The following is a 15,545-nucleotide window of genomic DNA, read 5'->3' as shown; positions in this document are numbered from 1 at the left end:
TGGGTTTTATATTTTAAAACAAAGATAATTATGATATTCAANAAGGGGCCACATGAGCCCCATCTGCGTCAAAGGGTACAAACACCTGCTTACTAGTATAAATATATCCTGTTTTATAAAGTTATTAAACATAAAAATCACAGTTTGTAAAACCAGTCAGAAGAAAATAAGTAAAAATAAAAAACATTGAAGAACTATCAACTAATTTAAAGAGGAAAACGAATCGAGTATCGCAAAACTTGGAATAATAATGAAGTTTGGAAGCATACAAATTTATTCGTGTAGCTTTCAATATTTATATATAGTACTATTAATGCAACAACTTAAAATAAATTTTAGAGTGTCAATAATAAAAAGTGTCAATAACACATTGAAAAAATCACCTGCACAAAATCTAAGTAATTATTTTAGTTACTAATAAACTGTTTTTTTATTAAAATATAATCTATATAATATTAAAATATATCATCATATATTTTATAATATAATATTAATTACATAAAATATGACAATATAATATTAAAATATATTAAATACATCTAAATATACTTTTACTTGTAATTAGAGCGTCAGAAAGAAATATATAAAAGGGACACCCATCTGTGTCAAAGGGTTAAAACACCTTGTTACTAATATTACTATATCATGTTTTATAAAGTTATTAAACATAATTACAGTTCGCAAAACGAAACAGAAAAAAATACATATAAATAAAAAATTTAAGAAACTTACCTCATTTAATGAGAAAAGGGAATCTATTATCATAAAATTTAATATAATAAAGTCTTAAAGCCTTATAAAATATTATAATATATTTCAATATTTATATTTAGTTTTGATATAACAATTTTTAAATAAATTTTAAAGTGTCAATAATAAATAGTCATATGAAGAAAAACACCTGCACGAAATCTAAGTATTAACAACAATTTAAAATAAAAAATTCTTATCAGAGTTACAGTGTTTCGAAGACACAACATTCAACCACAAAAGACGCTAAATTAGCAGGATGTGCGGTTGACGTAACAGTGTTAATTTTCTTCTATAACCTTTATTTACACTGTATCTCATTTTTCGCCAATTTATGTAATATTTCAGTCAAGTTCAGCAAATACGAGAAGACAGTTAGATCATCAAAAACATCATCAATCCGGATCAACAACCTAAAGCAGGTTTCAAATTTTAATGATAAATTAAAATATTTTCAATTCAACTCCAATATTTGTTTATAAATTGAATAAGAAACATATCAAATTAAGCAACTATCAAAAACAATATAATAAGTCATTAAAAATGTAATAACTTTTGATTGAAGTCGCTTTTAGTATAACATAGTTTTTATAATTTTTTTTTTATATAATTAGTTATTTTTTCTTAATGGAGTCATGAAATGTAGAAATTAGTCTAAAAATCACTAAAAAAATAGCATACAAGGTCCCGAAAGGCTTTCCAAATAATAGATTTCTTTTTAAATCATTAAAACTTTCAAATATTATGGTATTCAAAATAATAGATTTCTTTTTAAATCGTTAAAACTTTCAAATATTATGGTAATCATAAGCATATTTCAAAAAACAGGAAGAAAAAACAAGATTAGAAATTAATATCCAAATCACAAAAAAAAGCATACAAAATCCCGAAATTTCTGGATCTTGCATGCTATTTATATCCATTACTTTGCTATTTATATCTATTATGTTGAGTCTTAAGGCTTTCAAAATAATAGATTTCCTTTTAAATCGTTAAAGCTTTCAAATATTACTTAATGTTCCCGAAATCACGAATATATTTCAGAATACAAAGAAAAAAATATAATTTATCAAAATCTTTTTAAAATCCTGCAAAAATTTCAAAAGCATGCTTTTAAAACCTATAGAAAATCATGCAAAAACATAAAAATTTATCTAAGGCTTTTAAAATAGAGGATGCTAAAAAGAATCGAACAAAAATATTTTAAAAAATCGTCAAACAAATTTGAAAAAAGTCCAAAAGTGCTTTAAAAATTTTTAAAAAGAACTTTTGAAAAAGTAAAACCCTTAAAAACTATATGTAATTTTTTAAAATTCTAAAAGGAAGTTAGAATTATTAAAAACCTTCAAAATAAAAGAAATAAAAAAAACTTTAATGAATACTTAAGTATAAAGAACTGATTAATATGTGTATAAAAAATATTCTAAAACATCCTTATTTATTTTAAACTACATTTTTGTAGACCTTTTTAAAGAAGTCGAATTAATTTAACTAATGGAATAATCTTTTTTTAAAATTTAAAGTTTATTTAAGAATAAGTGTTTTTCTTTCTTAATAATAAAAAAACTTCCACTAGATGAAGTATATAATTATTTATACATTGTGTTTGTATTTTAACTACTCTTGATACCTCAGTAAATGATTTTGGAAAAAAAAAAAACATACTTTAACCATTAGCAGATTTTAGTCGTAAAAATAAACCAAAAACTGAAAAAAATTAAATAACCAATTAAGTCTTAGTTAATACTGAGAAAGTTGAATAAATTGTTTTTATATAGTTTTCAAGTTCATAGCACATCTGAAAGAGTTCTACGAAATAATAATTTAAAAAAAAAAAAGAGTTCAAATCTTTCCTTCCAGTCCCTGGAGAAGAGAAAATGACGTCACAAAATGATGCAACGCCAAAGAAGTTTTTCGTTTCTATAGTTACCGAATTTAAAAAAGAAATCCCTCAAATGGTTGAGGTGAATGTCATATGCAACAGGTATAAATTCAGATAAGCGAAGTTTCATTTTTGCCGGCAACTAAATCACCTGCTACAAAAAGTAATTTAAAATTTATCTTTTTTTAATTGTTGCGTCATTTATTTTTTCACTTATATACCACAAACTTGGTCACATTATTTTCATCATTTCCTTCACATGATGAAGCACATGTTAATGAGAAAAACATAAATTGGAAAATGCCAACATTTACATAATCATTTTGGTTTAAGTCGAAATATTTGTGAATAACATTGTTATTCGAAAGATAATTTTTGATTTGTTAAAATCTTATTCTTTTTTTTTTTTTTAAAATTTGAACACGTCACTCAGTTTCTCAAAAGTAAGCTGTTTTTTTCCCCTCCTAAGTTAGTGAATGTCGACATTCACTTAGTCATAAAGTGAATCTAGAAAAGATTTGTTGAATAACATCATGTTATTCAATAGTTAATTTTTGATTTGTTACGCTTTATTCTTTTTAATTTAAACACCACGCACTTGGTGTTTTACACTATTTTGCAGCACTGGATAAAGTAACTTATATATTATAAATTGCTGGGAAATATTATGATAAAGTATAAGTTACCGTGAAAGATGTATGTTAGTGAATGTTGACATTCACTTTGTCATAAAGGGAATGCTCGAAATATTTGGGAATAACATTGTTATTTGATACTAAATTTTTGATTTTTATTACGTCTTATTCCTTTTTGAATTTAAAAACCAGATACTTGGTCCTTTACACTATTTCCAATCACTTGATAAAGAATAAGTTATCATGAAAGACATAAGTTAATGAATGTCGACATTGACATAGCCATGCAGTGAATGTTCAAACCATTTGCGGCGTAAGAATAGTTGACAGTTAATTCTTAATTTTTAGTCCTTTGACTTTTTTTATTAAAACAATACAGAAGTTTACCAGTATTTCCTAGCCCTAGGTAAAATATTAATTACCGTTGAAGACATAAGTTAATGAATGTTGACATTGACTTAGTGATATAGTAGTGAATGTCTGAAATATTTGCTAAATAACATTAAGCTAATTAACAGGTAATTTCATTGATTAAAAACTTAATTTAACTTGTATGTTAAACAAAACAAAAAACTTTCAAAATATATTTTTAAAGGAAAGCGAATTGTTTTAATTACCTTCTTTACTACAATGTTTATTACTTATTCAAGCTAAAAATTTAGATTCCTACAGTTTTATAAAAGTTTGTCTTCAAACTCGATTATGCTCTACCGAATATATTTTATTTTACAAATTTCACAATTTTATGTATGAGATGCAGGATGTTCCGGAATTGCTGCCAATAATATAAATTAAAGACTCTTAACAAAAATTGAAGGCAAAAGTTTTGCACTGTAGAAATCGTTAAATGAGAGAAAGGCAAAACATTGTCATTGCAAAATGGCGGGATTAACACTATTTAAACAGAAGAAAATTGCGAAAAGACTACTGTTATAAACACCTTCAAATTTAGTACGGCAGTCAAATTGGCTTTGGACATATTTGAATCTTGGTTTCCACCATGGTAATTCGTCAGATTTAGGTATCATTTTTGTCTTTAATTTAATAATATATAATTTGCAACCTCAAAGGAACATACTTATTTTATTTCATTTTCGCAAGAGATCTGAAATAAGAATACTATGATTAAAACTTTCGTTCGTAAAATCCTGCCTTCCTTTTCAATGATTCGTCTGATTTTGATACCGTTTTTATTTTTCTTCAGTCAAACATTAATTTGCAATACCGATTGAGCTTTTTCTTATAATTCTTTATACATATCGCATTCTAAGAATTATATAAAGGATCGTACAAAACCATGAATACACTGTTCTCTAATAATTTATCATTATCTGAAAACAACTTAAACAGAGAAAAAAAAATGAATTCAGATAAACTACTAGTTATATAACTAATTTCATGAATTATTTTTCCGAAGAAATTAGTCATTCACATGTGTGTGTTTAACAACTCTAGATAGAGTAATCATTAAAAAACATGCCCATAAAACAATAAAAATTTCTCATTGAAATAAATGCTTAGTTGGCGCCTGAATATATTTATCTTATTACTCTTATCGGTTGCAATTAAAGAACTCATATGACTAAACGTTTTTTATTTGAGTTCTATTATGTTTAAAATTGATAAGACTCACAAAAATTCATTTTAAATCGCATTTTCGCTCAAATCTCCTCATTTTCCTTATCATCCAAGGAATGCATATTGATATTACTAGTACTTGAAGATTACACACTTACTATGCCGTGCCTGGTTAAAAAGTCGCGGTAAAATTGTTTACGTGTCACATCGACTTTTTTCTTTCTTTCTTTTTTTTTCTAAAGATAATACACCAAACTCTCAATTTTTAATTTGTTTACCACTCAGCGCAAATAAAAGTTAACGCACTTTTTTTCTTTCTTTTTCTATATTTTTGTTTAGGATCGTAGGGGCCGTTCACAAATTATGTCATGCTCCGAAGGGATTGATTGTGATATTCAGTGACAAAAAGGGGGGTTGGTAACAAGAAGAGTGACAGCAGTTATTTTTTTTACATTAAAATCAATAATAATCAGTTGATTATATATTTTTTACATTGTTTTCATATAGTGTCATTAAAATACGTACATTGTTGAAAGTTTTTTTTTTAAAAAAAAGCAATAAATAAATAAATATCCTCTATACCAGTGGTTCCCAATTTCTTTTAAGTTACGGAACCCTGAATAATCGAGCTTCAATTGCTTTGAATAATTGAGCAATAAATAAATAAATATCATCTATACCAGTGGTTCCCAATTTCTTTTCAGTTACGGAACCCTGAATAATCGAGCTTCAATTGCCTTGAATAATTGAGCAATAAATAAATACATATCATCTATACCAGTGGTTCCCAATTTCTTTTCAGTTAATGGAGCCCTGAATAATCGAGCTTCTTTTCGAGGAACCCTGACAGCTAATAAAACGATAATTAGCAGGTGAGAATATTATAATAAAAAAATATTTAAATTGATTTAGAAACGACAAATGATTTTTTTTTTCAATGTATTATCAAAAACAGTGCTAAAATTAGGTTTTCTGATGGCAGTTTAATTTGCAAGGTTGCTGCGGCTTTTAATCTATTAGATTTGGCGTATACACAAATTAAATTGAATAAAATGAGCTGAATTATGGTTTTTGACGAAGAACTGTTATAAAATATGAGAATGGATATCGGAGAAAAATAATTCGTAATTTTTAAATTCGGTTATTTTACTTTGAATTTTAAAGTTAGATGAGAAATAGTGATGTAATCATATGTAAATACATATCCTTTAAGTAATTTATTCAAAATATTGCAATTAGAAAAAAAAATATGTATTTGAAAACTTCTATTTTTTATTGATATTTTACTTAAATAATTTCATACTAATAACCTAATTATTAAATAAATAATGGATAACTGGTTGAATGCAAACCTACGACAGGTTTCAAAAATCATTGTTTTGCAAATATGTATCATTCATTGCCAATTATTGCAATTCATGCATCTTTGCAGATACATTGTTTTTAATATAATAAAAATCATTTATAACTCCGTGGAATACCTTTATGGTTTATAACCATGATTTATACCATGGTTATATGACTTTATCGACTTTAATTCAAACTTATAATTTTAGCCATTTACACTTAGAACTTTCAGCTCTCATTGATTTTTAGTTTAGTGATTTTATTTTCATCTCTAATTTCCTTAGTATTATCATCATTTTAATCCTTGACATTTACACAGGGGCTTAGCTCCCATTGATTTTAAATCATGATTTAAATTATCTTAATTTTCAGTAAATTCACTTTTAACTGATCACCAACACTGTCATTTGGCAAAATTTTACTGTATTTCTAGTTTTTAGCTTAATATTTAATGTAATAATTTAACTTTTTATCACCGTTTACCCGCCGCTGGGGTGGGTCGGAGTTCTATGTAGCTTATACAATGGTTACGCTTTATACCTGATTTATACCATGCATTTTGAGTCAGATCTGCAAATACATCTTTATGTAATATAGCGTGACATGTGACAAGTAGGTAGGGGTATGGTGAAGTGTGACACTTTGTGAGGAGAAGAGAAGCAATTCTCATAAAAATATATAGTTATACGTTTAAAAAAATTAAAGCATGATCTATAAGATGTATTTTGTGTTTAAACTGCTAGTATTACGCATATCTTCATGCAATTTTGCGTGACATGTGACAAGGTGAGTAGGGGTATGTGAAAGTGCTACATTTTGTGAAAAGGGGAGGAGGTACAAAATACACAGTAAAAAGTTCTTTTTTTTTTCTTCTTTTCTTTTTTAAATCAAAATATGATCTAAGAGAAACGTTGCGTCTGAACTACAGTCGGACTTCTATTTAACGAACTTCCACTTGGCGATTTTTTTTCGCGGAACCAAGATTATTTCAGAAATTTCTTCGTAAAATAAATTCCAAATAGCGATGTGAATTTTCGATTTAACGAACTTTTATTTGAGATTCACTATGCATATTTTCCTAACTCTTTCAGAAAATTTCAAACTTTTAAAAACATATTTTAAGGGGATAATGACCTTGAATTGATTATCGAAACTACTTAACTTTTAGAGAAAGCAGTATAAAATCCCTTTCCCTTTTTGTCACATTTCAAACGAAAAACTCAAGACAAAATTAACGGGTTTTAAATAGCAATTAAACTTAAGAACGCATGTATGTTTAAAATTACTTTTATAATAATTGCAGCTATAATTTTATACACAAATTAAGCTTTTTTTAAGTTGAAAATGTAAGTAGCATGACAGTGCAACACTGGGTAATTTTTTATTCCATTCTTGCTTTCCATGCAGATTTCTTCTGTAGTTAAAATTTATAAAATAAATAGCAGATACTAGTTAAATAAAGGTGTATCAATTGCTAGTTTGATTATGTTGATTGTTTACGAATTTAAACCCTGTTTTGTGCTGTCAGGGGTCTGTCCAGACATTTTGTGAAAGGTCCGTTTTTGTATAATTGTGAAAAAATTACGCGTAATTTGTGAATATAAATTAAACATTAAAACACATTCTTTCAACCAGGGTCCGCTTTTGTGAATTTGTGCAAACAGGGTCCGTTATTGCAAAAAAACTTCTTCAAGGAGTTTTTAAATTGTTAAGACATACAAGATTATGCTCAACACTGTAAAATTATAATTAAAAAAATTAAATTTTTAAAAATAAACAGCACTCGCAGCTACTAAATTAGAAATGCAACATACAAATATTTGGTATTTAGCCTATACTGCTGAACGCAGAATATTCATTTCGGACGAATAATGGAAGAAGCGTCTGCCGAAGACAAAATTTAGCTGGTTTACATCTGTCTTTCTCCCCCCCCCCTTTCCTAGGAAGAGTTTATTCGATTAACGAAACAATAATGTAGATAAACAAATTTGTGAAGGGTCCGATTAAAAGATAAATTATTTTGTGAAGGGTCCGTTTTTAAGTTAAAATATTTTGTGAAGGGTCCGTTTTTATGAAAAGATATTTTGTGAAGGGTCCGTTAACGGACCCAAATTTCTTCTAAACAGACCCCTGGTTGTTTAAGTATTTAAAAAGGTGATTTTCGATTTAACGAATTTCCCATATAACGAACTTATGATCGGAATTTAGCGACTTCGTTAAATAGAGGTCTGACTTTACATAATATAGAGGGGCATGTAAGAAGAGAGAAGGGGTATGTTGGAGAAGAAAAAACTTTGTAAAAAGGTGAGCAGAGGGCAAATGTCATAAAAATGCATAGTTTAAATGTTTAATAAAAATGAAATATGATCTAAAAGACGTGTTTTGTATCTGAATTGCTGGTATTTCGTATATATTTATGTAATACAGCGTGACAGCGGTGCAGGTAAGGTAAAATGTGACATTTTGTGACAAAGGGGAGAATAGGGGATAAATATATGTAAAAAAAAATATGTGACAAGATTACATCATTTATGGATGGCCCCTTCTCTATTTTTTTTTTGTTTTGAATCTCAAAGCAGGATATGAGGTGGGGAGTTAAAATTTTCTTATCTGGCAAAAGATGTGTTTGTTTTAAAAGATATCGCAAGGAGTGGTGGGAAGGTGGGGGGAGGGCAGTAAATTATAAGTGCGTAGTCCTTCTGAATATCAACTAAAATTAGAGCGACACACCACTAACTGTTAAGAAAAGGTTGAAATATAGTCCCACTTAATCACTGACGCGCCGGTTTTTAAGGAGGGGAAATACTTTCAGGGAAAAGGGATAATTTATCCTTGTTTTATCTTCCACTCCGAAGATAGGGATAAATTAAAAGAGTTCAGTAGATTTTTGGTCTAAAATGTCAACATTATTTTGAAAACATTGAAAATTGGTGTTGTATTTTTAGACTAAAATAATAAACACATTTTAATCGTGTTATTTTAACGGTGTTTCTAAAATTTAAAACGTGTTTTATTTTTGTTGTTTTTACTTGTTTAACTTACATGTACACAAAAGAACGATGATCTCTAACATAATTGTTAAGAAGTGATTACGATTACGATATAAAACGATTATTTTTATTTACCAAGTGAACAAAACGAACGTTTTGAAAATTATTGTTAGTAAAAAGAAACCGATCTTCGCACAATTGTTTTATTTTAAAACCGTCGCTGACCTACTCAATTTTGAGTTTACGACTACCAATGTTAAACTTTGAATCTTATAATTTTATAACTCAATCCAAAAGACAAGGGAACTCCTGGATCAAGTATTGATCCACGAGCTCTCTATCCCCTGAGCCACCACAGCTCTATCACAATTATTTTATTTTATTACCGTCGTTGAACAGCCAACCTTAATTTAACTTTACGACAACAATATTTAACTCCATAGCTCCGTAATTTTAAACCCAATCCAGAAGACAAGGGAACTCCTGTGTCAGTAACCCCGAGGCATTGATATGTAATAGGAACTTCGAGAACTTTATAACCCAGACAGATTTAACGTGCACCAGTCACCATTTAATACATATCACAATTATTTCATTTTATAACCGTCGTTGAATAGTCGATAGGGTTTGTGACTACCAATGTTCAACTCCGCAGCCTTGTAACTTTATAACCCAATCCAAAAGACGAGAGAACTCCTGTATCAAGGATTGAGAGAAATTTTGCCTTCGTGAAGGACTTTTTGATGGAACTCACCCGTAGTTGTGTCACATGGAAAGGAAAACCACCAAAAACTCCCACGGTTAGCCTGATGACAAAGGGACTGTAACCCATGATCCATCTACCACTGAGGATATTTTACGTTACCACAGTGGTCGGTGCGAGCCGGTTGCGGAATTCGTATAGACCAGACATAGCTGGGATTCGAACCCGGTTCTCGTCTTAGGAAGGCGAAAGCTCTATCCCTTAAACCATCACGGTTCTAACACGATTATTGCAATTTATATTTTGACATAAGTAGAAATAAGACGAAAAGGTCTAAAGTACTTAATTCAGAGGATATTTAGTTTGTACAACACGCCCAGGTCTATAAAACCTAGAACAAATATTAACATTTGTCAATTTATTTCAGATTATTTGTGAGAAGAAATCCACTCAAAATTTTTAGAATTTGTGAAAATAGTTACCTGATTTTCGATTAATTACAAAAAACCAGTATTATGTTCTGACTTTTGCGAAAGTTTCATTTCTGCTTAAAGCAAAGAAAAAAAAAACTTCTCTTTTTGTAAAGATCTTGTTTTTGTGATAAAAAACAAGAACAGAAATTATAACTTTCAAGGAGTTTTTGTTTCAAAATTATAAATTAAAGAGGCCATTGACTCACGTTTTTGCAATAAAATATTTTGTCATGCATTCGTTTCAATGTTTAACAAATTTTGTGTAAGTTGAGTAAACGAGCCCGAATTTCTCTTAAATTGACCCTTAGCAACAGACATATTTAAATACTAACCAACATATAATATTTATTTGCAATATCGGAAAAAAAAATTTGAAGGTAATCTCTGCAGCGTTTTAAAAACAAACGAATCACTCAGATGGTTCAAACCAATGTCATCTATATCTGAAGAAAGAAAAAGAAAAAATTACAGCAATAAGCCAAATCATTTCAAAACGAACATTCATATAACTAAGTATTTTCCAAACAAAACAACAAAATATTACCAATACGACGACAAATAAATTTATTTTTTAATCGCTCATTCAATTAATTCAACTTCTGAAGACATATATCGTTTTTAGAATTATAAAGAATTTAAATCAATAATATAGCAAAACAAAAATCCCCCCAAAAAATAATCAAAATAAAGTAATTCGCGAATGATACCAACTTGTTTCAATAATTTACTTCTGAATTACAAAGTATCGGTAAAACGTTTTCCAAATGTGAAGTATGCGAGGATAATAGTTTCATTTGATATTGATTTATTTCAAATTTGATTGGATATTCCTATATTATAACATACTTCTCTTAATAGTTTACAATGCTTATTAATAAATTTAATACGGCAAATAAAAGAAACCTATATATTATTCCGATTTTTCTTCTTTCCATTCAATGCAATTAGAAAATTTGATTGAATAAGATATTTTCCATAAAAATCAATTTCTAAGTCTTCTACTAATTAAATTCAAGATTTAAATTTAAAAATTTTTTTGGAGAAAAATAGCTTTATAAAAATAAAATAAAAAGATTAAAATTAATAAAAAGAACTCATTAATAATGTGAAATTAGTGGTTAAATAACTAGGTTCTAATGGAATTACGAAATATCAGTTTACTGTTAGTAAAATCCGTAAAAAAGAATTTTCTCCCATTTACTTTAAATTTGGCTATTTAAGAAAAAAAGTAAACAAAGCAAAAAAAGTTCTATTGTTTTAGTAATGAATTCCTAAGTTTCTAGATAACTTTACATTTTACAAGCATTTTTTAACTTCGCAAACTCCCATAGTTAGCCCCAAGGCAAGATGACTCTAACCCATGATTCGTCTACAATTCAGAATATTTAACATTAGCACTGTGGTCAGCGCGAGCCGAAAGCCGAATTTGAAATGACCAGCCATCGCTGGGATTCGAACCCGAGTCACCTCATTGGGAGGCTAGAGCTATATTCCATGAGCCACCCAGATTTGACTAATTGTAAAAGAAAAATTGTGAGAAACAGAAACTTCTGTGAAAAGAAATTATTAAGTCTCTATACCAGCAGGTTGTGCATATAGTTTTAAAGGCCATAGTCCACAAGATACTGCATAAATGCTGTGCAAGTTTCACCTTAGTTTAATGGCATCCGTTATTAACGTCTGACTAACTACCTGTTCAACACTAACGAAATCATTTTCAATCACAACAAATTCGACACATGCGATGCCGATGTCGATCCATGTCTCCTTGTTATTATCTATACGCGTAAAACTGCGTGCGTTCCATCGAATCGCACAACAAGCACATATTAGTAATGGTATAAGTCCTCAACTAGTCCCAGCTCAGAGAAAGTAGCGCCTATATCAACATGGTGAGGAAATTATGGATGTACCATATAGAGGGCCATTTACTTTATATTTTAGTAGCACTAAATACCCCAGTAATCATCAAAAATACATGTCCCATAGTGAACTGACCGTAAGATACGGTACCCAGTAGAACATCAAAATCAAGCATCACTGGCAGCTGTCAGTGAACACTTTGATCAGTCTGCGAAGGGACCGAAGGTACACGGCATTGACCCTCGTTAAACTATTATATCATTTTAAGTGCTTTACTTAGAGAGCAGGTTCTTGGGCTATCAAAGCAAGGGAGCCATCGGATCGAAAATGTGACGGCATGTCTTCGGATCATCCTCAGGAATGTCTCTCATATAATCGCCAATAGCCCCTAGTGCCGCTCTAGTACGACGCAAATTGAGCACTACTACTACTACTCTGAAACATAAGAGTCTCTTAAGTTAATAAAATGCAATAAATAACTAATTTAAATAAAGTTATAATGCATCATCAGCTCGTCTCTCTAAACCTTACAAAAACTTCTGACCATTAAAAAAAATCGATTTAAGTTTGCATATTCAATCTACTATTTCAAAAACACAGCGCATATGAAGTCATTTTTAAATATATTTTGCATACGAAGTAGATAAAGTTTCGCCATGAAAGTTACTAACACATAATGGTTATCAATCGCAGACGAAAAAAAATAATCAATTCCACAGGAAATTGAATGACACAAGAAGAAAGATTGTAACATTAGGAGAAAACGTCAGTTCCTCTCATTAGTATAAATTAGCATGGAATTAATACCCGTACATTAAATAAACGCACAAATTAAATGCATAGAGAAGCTGAAATGGCAACGAAAAAGTTAAGATAATTGTGTCGTGATGATAACATAGAAAATTATTTTAAAAGAACAATTTTTTTTCTTAGAGTTAGACATTTTTGTGAACTTAATTACTACAATGAAAATTCAGAAGATTATATTCGATATTTATATGAAAAACCATCTAGATAAAGGCAAAGAAATAAATTATTAAAGTTGTTCATATTACCTAAATACGTTATAAAATTATTTATATCACAATTCAATAAACGTAGTATTTATAACGCAAATTTTTTCGCTCTAAGTTATTTCTGTTAATCAAAAATGTTATTAAAATGAGGGAAAATATATCAAAGGCATGTTTATATTATCTACCCAACATCAAGATAAAAAAACATTTTAACATAATTCCTAAAACAGACTTTTGTATTTTTTAAAGAAAATAAGTTTAAAAACTTTTTATATCTTTATCAAAAGATATCAAACTCCTGAGAACTAATAAACAAAGATTATAGAATTTCATGTTCGATTCTTTGCGTGAACACTTAATTTTAGTCAATGAACTATTTTATTATTTATCAATTAATATTAAGTATTTATTTTGAGAATAAAATATAATTAAAAAAATATTAAAATCATAAACTGCCAATAAAATTTTTATGAATAAAATAAAATGTTTCAGGAAAAAGTAACGAAAATTTCAATAATAAATAAGTAAAATTAAAAGAAAAAAAAAAGAACTTTCTCTCTTTATTAAAGTGAATCAATTTTACTGAACGTAATCTATTTATTAATTATCTATCTATTTATTTATTATCCATTTATTTATTTATAATCTATCTATTATTAATTTTTACCACAAAGCCTGCTATTTTTTCCCCTGAAGTCAAACAACACTACAACTTTCACTTTTATCCAACTGTGAAACTGAAACCAAAACAGAAAAAAAAGAAACTTACCCATCGTCTTATTTGGAATAAAATACCGTTTTCTTCACAAAGTTCCAAAAAAAAAATCTCCAATGAGGATAATAGTCATTCAATCCAGCACAAAAATTTGAATAAATATTTTCCAATATAAGCGCGAAAGAAACAAAAACCAAAACATCGAAACCGAAAAAAACGTGTTTTGTTTTCCTCTTTACTAGGACACTCTTAAGTAGAAGAAAAAGGAAAACGTGCAACTCTCTTGGAGCGCCACACTAAAAATGAGTTTTCCAGCGGCAAATCGCAGCACAAGTCATTAACAATGGTGGAATTAATGTTTCTGAGCCGCGTGCGCCATGGTAATGTGACACATGTGGGAGCAAGTCAGACACTTCTTCTATCAGCCCCCCTAAAAAAATCGATAACCTCTCAGTCACACAGCTGGTTTGGCTGCGGACGTACACAAGCACCAGTAGAGGAGCTTGATGGAACATCGGTCAGGTTCGCATCCTATGCAATACTGGCTCATCAGACTAATGCCGGCGCCTAATTAACACGCGACAATCTGGCTAAAAATGGCCGAATGAGTCATTGGAGTGTTTTAACGTCGACGCCACGCAGATTTTTCTCGCCTCGAAGATTCCCTCAAATCTCCTAGTAATTTGGCTTCGAAAACCTTCGTTTGGCGCCTTTCGTTCCCTTGTTTGGCCGCTAGTGTCACAACACCCGTTCGACGCATAGGTTTCTAACTGACGGGCTATCCGTGAAAATAGCCTTATTCACAGGAGAAGGTATTTTTACTCCGCTAATTAATTATTCAAAAAATTAATTGGATTGCAAGACGCATGCGCGAACTGCATCTTCTTTAGCAAGGCATTGTGGGAGTACGAAATTAAAAAGTGTCATGGCGGATTTGTTTTGATTATGCTGCTCGCAACTGCCAGACTGTTTTTTCAAAACATTTGGATACCTGAAACTTCATACTACAAAACTTAATCTGAAAAATCAAACAGTTTATTTTGTGAGTAATTTATTTTTTATTATTATATTAGCTTTTCATTCCTTTTTTTTGCTTCTGACTTTATATATCTGCCAGAGTTGAAATAGGCTTAAGTAAAAACTTCATATTCAAGGAAATTGCTCTGATTAACTTTATATCTGTATCAACTAATTTTAGTTATTGGATTTCTAATTGCTATTGTTCCTTATTAACTTACATAGTAGTGTTGTTTGTACAAATGGTTTGATGTTACGATGTTTTATAGCTAAATAATAATTGTGTTTACGATAGTGTTGATATATGATAAGCTTGTTGTGTGAGTGTTTAGATGCTATTAGTGAAAATTGCTTTTAATATTGAATCTGTAAGTGCTGATTACGAACAATAATCATTGCAAATAATAATGAATATTTATTTTTTTGGTTATTGCTGTTAAAACGTTCTGTTTATTGTGAAATTGTGAATGTAAACAATGTAGTAGTCAGCTATTTTAAAATGAAAATATCAAGTCAGCTTCTTTGAAATCGAAAGCACTGAATTCTGTATTTTAGACTGTTTAGAAAAAAATTCCA

General features: G+C 29.3%; 1 protein-coding gene across 1 annotated transcript in view; it reads right to left on the bottom strand.

The window, feature by feature from the left end:
• The window catches only part of LOC107453499 (zinc finger homeobox protein 3), a 186,721-nt gene extending 171,730 nt beyond the window's left edge, over positions 1 to 14,991 (bottom strand). The window contains exon 1 of the mRNA XM_071179455.1: positions 14,007 to 14,991. The gene's annotated coding sequence lies outside the window, so the exon portion shown is untranslated. The remainder of the gene's footprint in view (positions 1 to 14,006) is intronic.
• Between the last annotated feature and the right edge of the window lie 554 nt (positions 14,992 to 15,545).

This window comes from Parasteatoda tepidariorum, chromosome 4 (genome assembly GCF_043381705.1).
Source record: "Parasteatoda tepidariorum isolate YZ-2023 chromosome 4, CAS_Ptep_4.0, whole genome shotgun sequence".
NCBI classification, from domain to species: domain Eukaryota; kingdom Metazoa; phylum Arthropoda; class Arachnida; order Araneae; family Theridiidae; genus Parasteatoda; species Parasteatoda tepidariorum.
The sequence above is the reverse complement of the archived record's forward strand: the minus strand, read 5'-3'. Positions and strand labels throughout refer to the sequence as shown.